The following is a 6,702-nucleotide window of genomic DNA, read 5'->3' on the forward strand; positions in this document are numbered from 1 at the left end:
ATAAGCAGCTTTGAGTATTTTTTTAAATACAAAGAAAATTTTATTTGTATATCAAAGACTCTAAGAAATGATGACATAAGGTTAACAGAGTTGATGTCAAGAAACAAATAGGTTTGAAGTTACAGATGATAAACACTTCTGTTTCATTGAACCTTCCCCTGATTACATTAGAGTACATCCCTGGCATGCTCACAATGGAATCTTAAGCATGATGGGTCCAGGTGATACAGTTGTAATTCCTTTCTTAGTCCTCGTTCTCTCTTTCTTTTTTCTTTTTCTTCTTTCTCTCTGGACTAGGAATTGTTGTGCTTGTATATGTTCTTCCTCACAAAGTGGTTCTTCCTTAATGTTTTTCTTTTTACCCTTCTTCTTCTTCACAGATGTTTCTTCTTCTACCACTTTTTCTTCTTCCCCCTCTTCTTCAACTTTAATTTTGGCTTCCTTTGCTTTCTTTTCAGTAATATCATCCTCTTTATCTACCTGTTCTATTTTGCATTTTTTAGAACCGGTTGGAAGTGTGGAGTCACTAGAAGGATCATAAGTCTTCACTTCTGTGTTCACATTTTTCTGTTTTTGCTAACACCTTTCCTGTTCCACTTATTTTTCTTATCCCTCTATCTTCCAAAGTTCTCAACCTGGCCTCTAATTTGGCTCTGTTCTCAACTCCCATCGCAGAACTGGAATCCTCACAAAAAGCATCATAATGGATAGCCAAAACAGTTTTGGCTGCAAGCATTCAAGAAGTCTTTCCTTTGTGCTTGGGACTTGTCTGGCCTACAAGTGAAGCATGATAAATGACACCATACTTAGGGATATCCCATCTAGATTTGAGGGCTCTGAAATACGCCTTTTCTGCTCCAAGAATTTGAATTATAGAAGTTGCATGAGTAGCCAAATTCAAAGGAGAACCATTAATGCTATGAACTTAACCACGAGACATATTTTTTAAAGTGCAACCAATACATACTGCCATCACTTACTGCTACAAGTTTAGCTATATCTATGAAAATAGGTAAAGAAAATGAAATCATCTGATCTTATAACTTCAGGCACTTGAATGAAGTCTTCGATTAATGATGCAGGTAAACGAGTTATACCAGACCTGGTGCTGTGGCTCATGCCTATAATCCCAGCACTTTGCAAGGCTGAGGTGGGCGGATCACTTGAGGTCAGGAGTTTGAGACCAGCCTGGCCAACATGGCAAAACCTCATCTCAACTAAAAATACAAAAATTAGCCAGGCATGGTGGCAGGTGCCTGTAACCCCAGCAACTTGGGAAGCTGAGGCAGGAGAATTGCTTGAACCCAGGAGGCAGAGATTGCAGTGAACTGAGATCCTGCCACAGCACTTCCAGCCAGTGCAAAAGAGTAAATATCCATCACAAAAAAAAAAAAAAAAGTTATGCCATTTTAAACATGCTGATAGCATTTTTAATTATAGCTTATCATCCTTATAATATTGCCATACATGTATACGTTTTATTATAAATCAGTTGCTGAAAATATTTTTGAAAGTCAAATATATTACAATTGCACACTGAATAGTGAAACTAAGATAATCAATCAAGGGTATATATCCTCTACAGTGATTTCTTAAAACTGTATTCAAATCTATGTCTAATGAGTTTATTATTATGAGAATGTTAACTGTTTTATCCTCTTATATTCATCTGATTATTCTAATTAACCCTAACAAACTCCTCACAATCTAGTGCTCAATCTTCATTTTCCTTTCCTCAATGAGGAAGTACAGAGAACATTACAAAATCATTTCTAATCTTCTTAGTAGTAAAATAAATGCAGTACCCTTTGAATGTTAATAAGTTAAATACAATTTCTCCTTTACCTTACTTTAAGCCAATCTGTATAAAGACCATCTCATCTTTATGTTGGACCACAATGCTTCTCCATATGTTACAAACTGGTTCTGAAATTTTGAAACTCAAATGACTAATGTGGCTATTACTTATCTCTCATTAATTACCTAAACATGGCCAGGTGCAGTGGCTCACGCCTGTAATCCCAGCACTTTGGGAGGCCGAGGAGGCTGATCACGAGGTCAGGAGTTCCAGACCATCCTGGCTAACATGGTGAAACCCCGTCTCTAGCAAAAATACAAAAAATTAGCCAGGTGTGGTGGCAGGTGCCTGGAATCCCACCTACTGGGAGGCTGAGGCAGGAGAACTGCTTGACCCTGGGAGACAGAGGTTGCAGTGAGCCGAGATCGTGCCACTGCACTCCAGCCTGGCGACAGAGGGAGACTGTCTCAAAAAAAAAATTACCTAAACACTACATGATTTTTAAGTGCTGCACTTATGAAAACTCTTCTTTGAATGGGTTGAACTATTGATTCCATGAACCATGTACCAAGCTGTACAGTACAGCTGTGCATTTCTGTTTAAGCAAACAAAGGGAAACACCAGAAACTGTAGTTTCCAAGAATGTAGGATCTGTGCCAAGAAAAGATCAGACTCAATGTTATACCTTGAAAATCCCAGGTACCAGATCATAAGAGGATTTAACTGTAAACTGAAAGATGATCGATTAGCTCAATTTCCAATGGGGAAAGCTGACAACCCCAACTTTATCTCTCCTTCCTAGACAGTAAACATTTAAGATGATGAATTCGTAGAATTCATAGATGATTCTGTGAATTATAATGAGTTAATAAAACATAATGTAGTAAATAATAGACTATGTCAGCAGATTCTGTGATCAGGATTTGATGGAAATGGGACTGGAGAGAGAGGCAGTGGGTGAGACTAAAGGTTTGAAAGAAGAAAAGGAACGAACTCTAGCTTTGTAAGCCTCACTTTCCATCATGTAATAGGGTCTGCAAGGCATGAGCCACAGGCTCCTTCAAGAAGCAAAAAGCTGTAGGGATTCAGTCAAGATGGTGAGAGAAATTGTAAAATTATAGGAAGTAGTCACAAACCTTCTTGAAAGGCCAGGGGGGTTGCACAGCCTCAGTAAAAGGTTTGGCTGAAGGAAGCCTAATCCTCTTTACCTTGAATTAACAGCAGAAAAACAAATAATAAGGGTATGTGGGAGAGTTTATCTAAATGACATGTTTACTCATTTGGTCCTAAAACTAAACTTCGATCACTTGCAGGCAGGATGGCTCTCTCTGGGGGAGGGTGACCAGGTTAATTACCCTCTAGTGGTGTTGACTCAAAGCCTTGTCATTTAATGTGTGCTGAATAAATGGCCGGTGAGGCCAGCTAGTCAGGGCCACCATGGCTGCTACAACTCTTTTGGTCAGCGGCCTGGCTCCCTAGTCCGTTCTTTCACTGAATATCTGTGTCTGGGTACAATATTCATCCATTGTGCAGCTGGGGTCTGCAGGATGGACCCCAGCAAAAAGTGAAGTTAAGACACTGCAGTACACTGAGTATGATTACATAAATAATATACATAATATGCAACAAGACTGAAAAAGAGTTCTCATTAAACTTGGTTTCGTAGTGGCATAAGAATAACATAGATCAACATATTAGAATTGAGAATCCAAGCCGGGAGCAGTGGCTCAGGCCTGTAATCCCAGCACTTTGGGAGGCCAAGGCAGGCAGATCACAAGGTCAGGCGTTCGAGATCAGCCTGTCCAATATGGTGAAACCCTGTCTCTGCTTAAAAATATATAAAAATTAGCCAAGTGTGGTGGCGCGTGCCTGTAGTCCCAGCTATTCAGGAGGCTGAGGCAGGAGAATTGCTTGAACCTGGGAAGTGGAGGTTGCAGTGAGCCAAGATCGCGACACTGCACTCCAGCCTGGGCGACAAAGTGAAAAAAAAATTAAAATTAGAATTGAGAATCCAAAAATAAACCCACACATTCAGGGTTGACTAATTTTCAAAAGGGTAACAAAACAATTAAATGGGAAAAGAACTACCTTTCCAACAAATGGTGCCGGGACAACTGAATACCCGTAAGTAAAGAATAAAGTTGCACTCCCACCAAATACCATACATAAAAACTATAAATTTAGCTCAAATATTTAGCTCAAAATAAAACAGCTAGAGGTAAGAGCTAAAACTATAAAACTCACAGCAGAAAACACAGGTATAAATCTTGTGACTACACTTAGCAGTGGTTTCTTAGATCACAAGAAAAAACAAATTAAATGGAACTCATCAAAACGTTGAAACTGCTATGGTTTGAAAAGACACTATGTAGAAGGTGAAAAGGCAAGCCACCAAGAGGGAGAAAATATTTGAAAAGCACACATTTGACATAGGATTTACATCTAGGAAACAAAAAAGCCTTACAATTCAAAAATAAAAAGATACCAAGCTAAAAAATGGGCAAAGGATTTGAACAGACATTTCTACAAGAATATACACATGGCTAATAGCACATAAAAGATAATCTGCATTAGAGAAAGGCAAATCAAACCACTTCACACCAGTAGGATGGTATCTTTTTCCAATCAAAAAGGTAGAAAATAATTGTTAACAAGGATGTGGAAAAATCAGAACCTTCATATGCTGATGGAAATGTAAAATGATGCGGCCACTTTGGAAAACAGACTGGCAGCTCCTTAAAAGTTACACATAGACAGCACTATTCACAATAGCAAAGATAGGAAATCAACCTAAATGTCTATCAATGAATGATTGGATAAAGATAATGTGGTATATACCTACAATGGAAAACTACTGCCCATAAAAAAGAATAAAATCATGTCTTTTGTAGCAACATGGGGGGAACTGGAGGCCATTATCTTAAGTAAAACAACTCAAAAACACAAAGCCAAATACCACATGTTCTCACTTATAAGTGGGTGCTAAATAATGTGCACATATGAACTTAGAGTTTGGAATAATAGTCATTGGAGACTTGGAAGGGTGGGAGGAGAATGAGAAATTACTTAATGGGTACAATGTATACTATTTGGGTAATGGTGACACTAAAAGCCCAGACTTCATTCACCACTGCCCAATACAGCCATGTAACAAAAGAACAGTTGTGCCCCCTACATTTATACAAGTTTTTTAAAATATTAAGCATAGAATTACCATATGACCACGTCTAATTCCAATTACCAATTCCACTAGTAAGCATAAACCCAAGAGAAATGAAAACACATGCAAAAACTTGCACATAAGAGTTCACAGCAGTGTTACCAGTAACAGCCAAAAAGTGGCAACAACCCAAAAGTGCATTAACTGATGAGTGGGTAAATAAAATGATTTATCCATACAATGGAATATTACTCAGCAATAAGAAGAAATGAAGTACTGATACATGCTACAACACAGATGGACGTTGTTATGCTAAGTGAAAGAAGTCAGTCCCAAAAGACCACACATTGTGATTGTCCAGAGTAGGCAAATCTATAGAAATAAAGAGGTTGAAGTGGGAAGGGGAAACAGGTAGGCAATAACTAAAGGGTTTCTTTTTAGCATGATGACAATGTCCTAAAATTGACTGTGGTGATCACTGTATAACTCTGAATATACTAAAAGCCACTGAATTGTGTACTTTAAATGAGTGAATTGCATCATATGTTAATTATATCTCAATAAAGCTGTTACCAAAAAAATTGATCTAGTACTAGTGACTTGGGGTCATGTAATGGTGTATTGCTTGTTTTTAGATAATTGGCCAGGGTTCAAGACATAAGAGAATCAGCAGCATGCCTCTTTTATATAAAAATGATATATTACAAAGCTATCTTTTTTATGGCTGCATGGTATTCTACGGTGCATATGTACCACATTTTCTTTACCCAGTCTACTACTAATGATAGACGTTTAGGTCAATTCCATGTATTTGCTATTGTGAATAGTGCTGCAATGAACATATGTGTGTTTGTATCCTTATGATAGAATGATTTCTATCCTTTGCGTATATAACCAGAAATGGGATCACTAGGTTGAATGGTAGCTCTGTTTTTAGGTCTTAGGAATTGCCACAATGTTTTTTCCACAATGGTTGAACTAATTTATATTCCAATCAACAGTGTATAAATGTTCCTTTTACTCTGCAACCTCACCAACATCTGTTATTTTTTTACTTTTTAATAATAGCCATTCTGGCTGGTGTGAGATGACATCTCATTGTGGTTTTGATTTGCATTTCTCTAATGATCAATAATGATGACCTTTTTTTCATGTTTGTTTGGCAGCATGTATGTCTTCTTTTGAGAAATGTCTATTCATGTATTTTGCCCATTTTTTAGTGGGGTTGTTTTTTGCTTGTAAATTTGTTTAAATTCCTTATAGATGCCAGATATTAGACCTCTGTCAGATGCATAGTTTGCAAAAAATTTTCTCCCATTCTGTAGGTTGTCTGTTTACTCTATTGATACTTCCTTTTGCACTATAGAAGCTCTTTGATTTAATTAGATTTCACTTGTCAATTTTTGCTTTTGTTACAATTGCTTTTGGTGTCTTGGCCATGAAATCTTTGCCTATTCCTATGTCCAGAGCTAGGAGCCATTATCCTTAGTAACCTAACACAGGAACAGAAAACCAAATACTTCAAGTTCTCACTGCTAAGTGGGAGCTAAATGATGAGAACACATGGACACATGGAGGGGAACTACACTCACTGGGGCCTATTAGAGGATGGAGGGTGAGAGAAGGGAGAAGAATCAGGAAAAATAACTAATGGGCACTATGCTTAATACCCGGGTGACAAAATAATCTGTAAAACAAACCCCCATGACACAAGTTTAACTATAGAACAAACGTGCCCATCTAC

General features: G+C 37.8%; 1 protein-coding gene across 3 annotated transcripts in view; it reads right to left on the reverse strand.

Moving 5' to 3' along the window:
- The window catches only part of ANKRD26 (ankyrin repeat domain 26), a 93,989-nt gene that overhangs the window by 12,727 nt on the left and 74,560 nt on the right, over nt 1–6,702 (reverse strand). The gene's annotated exons all lie outside the window — the stretch shown is intronic.

This window comes from Cebus imitator, unplaced genomic scaffold (assembly GCF_001604975.1).
Source record: "Cebus imitator isolate Cc_AM_T3 unplaced genomic scaffold, Cebus_imitator-1.0 Scaffold92, whole genome shotgun sequence".
NCBI classification, from domain to species: domain Eukaryota; kingdom Metazoa; phylum Chordata; class Mammalia; order Primates; family Cebidae; genus Cebus; species Cebus imitator.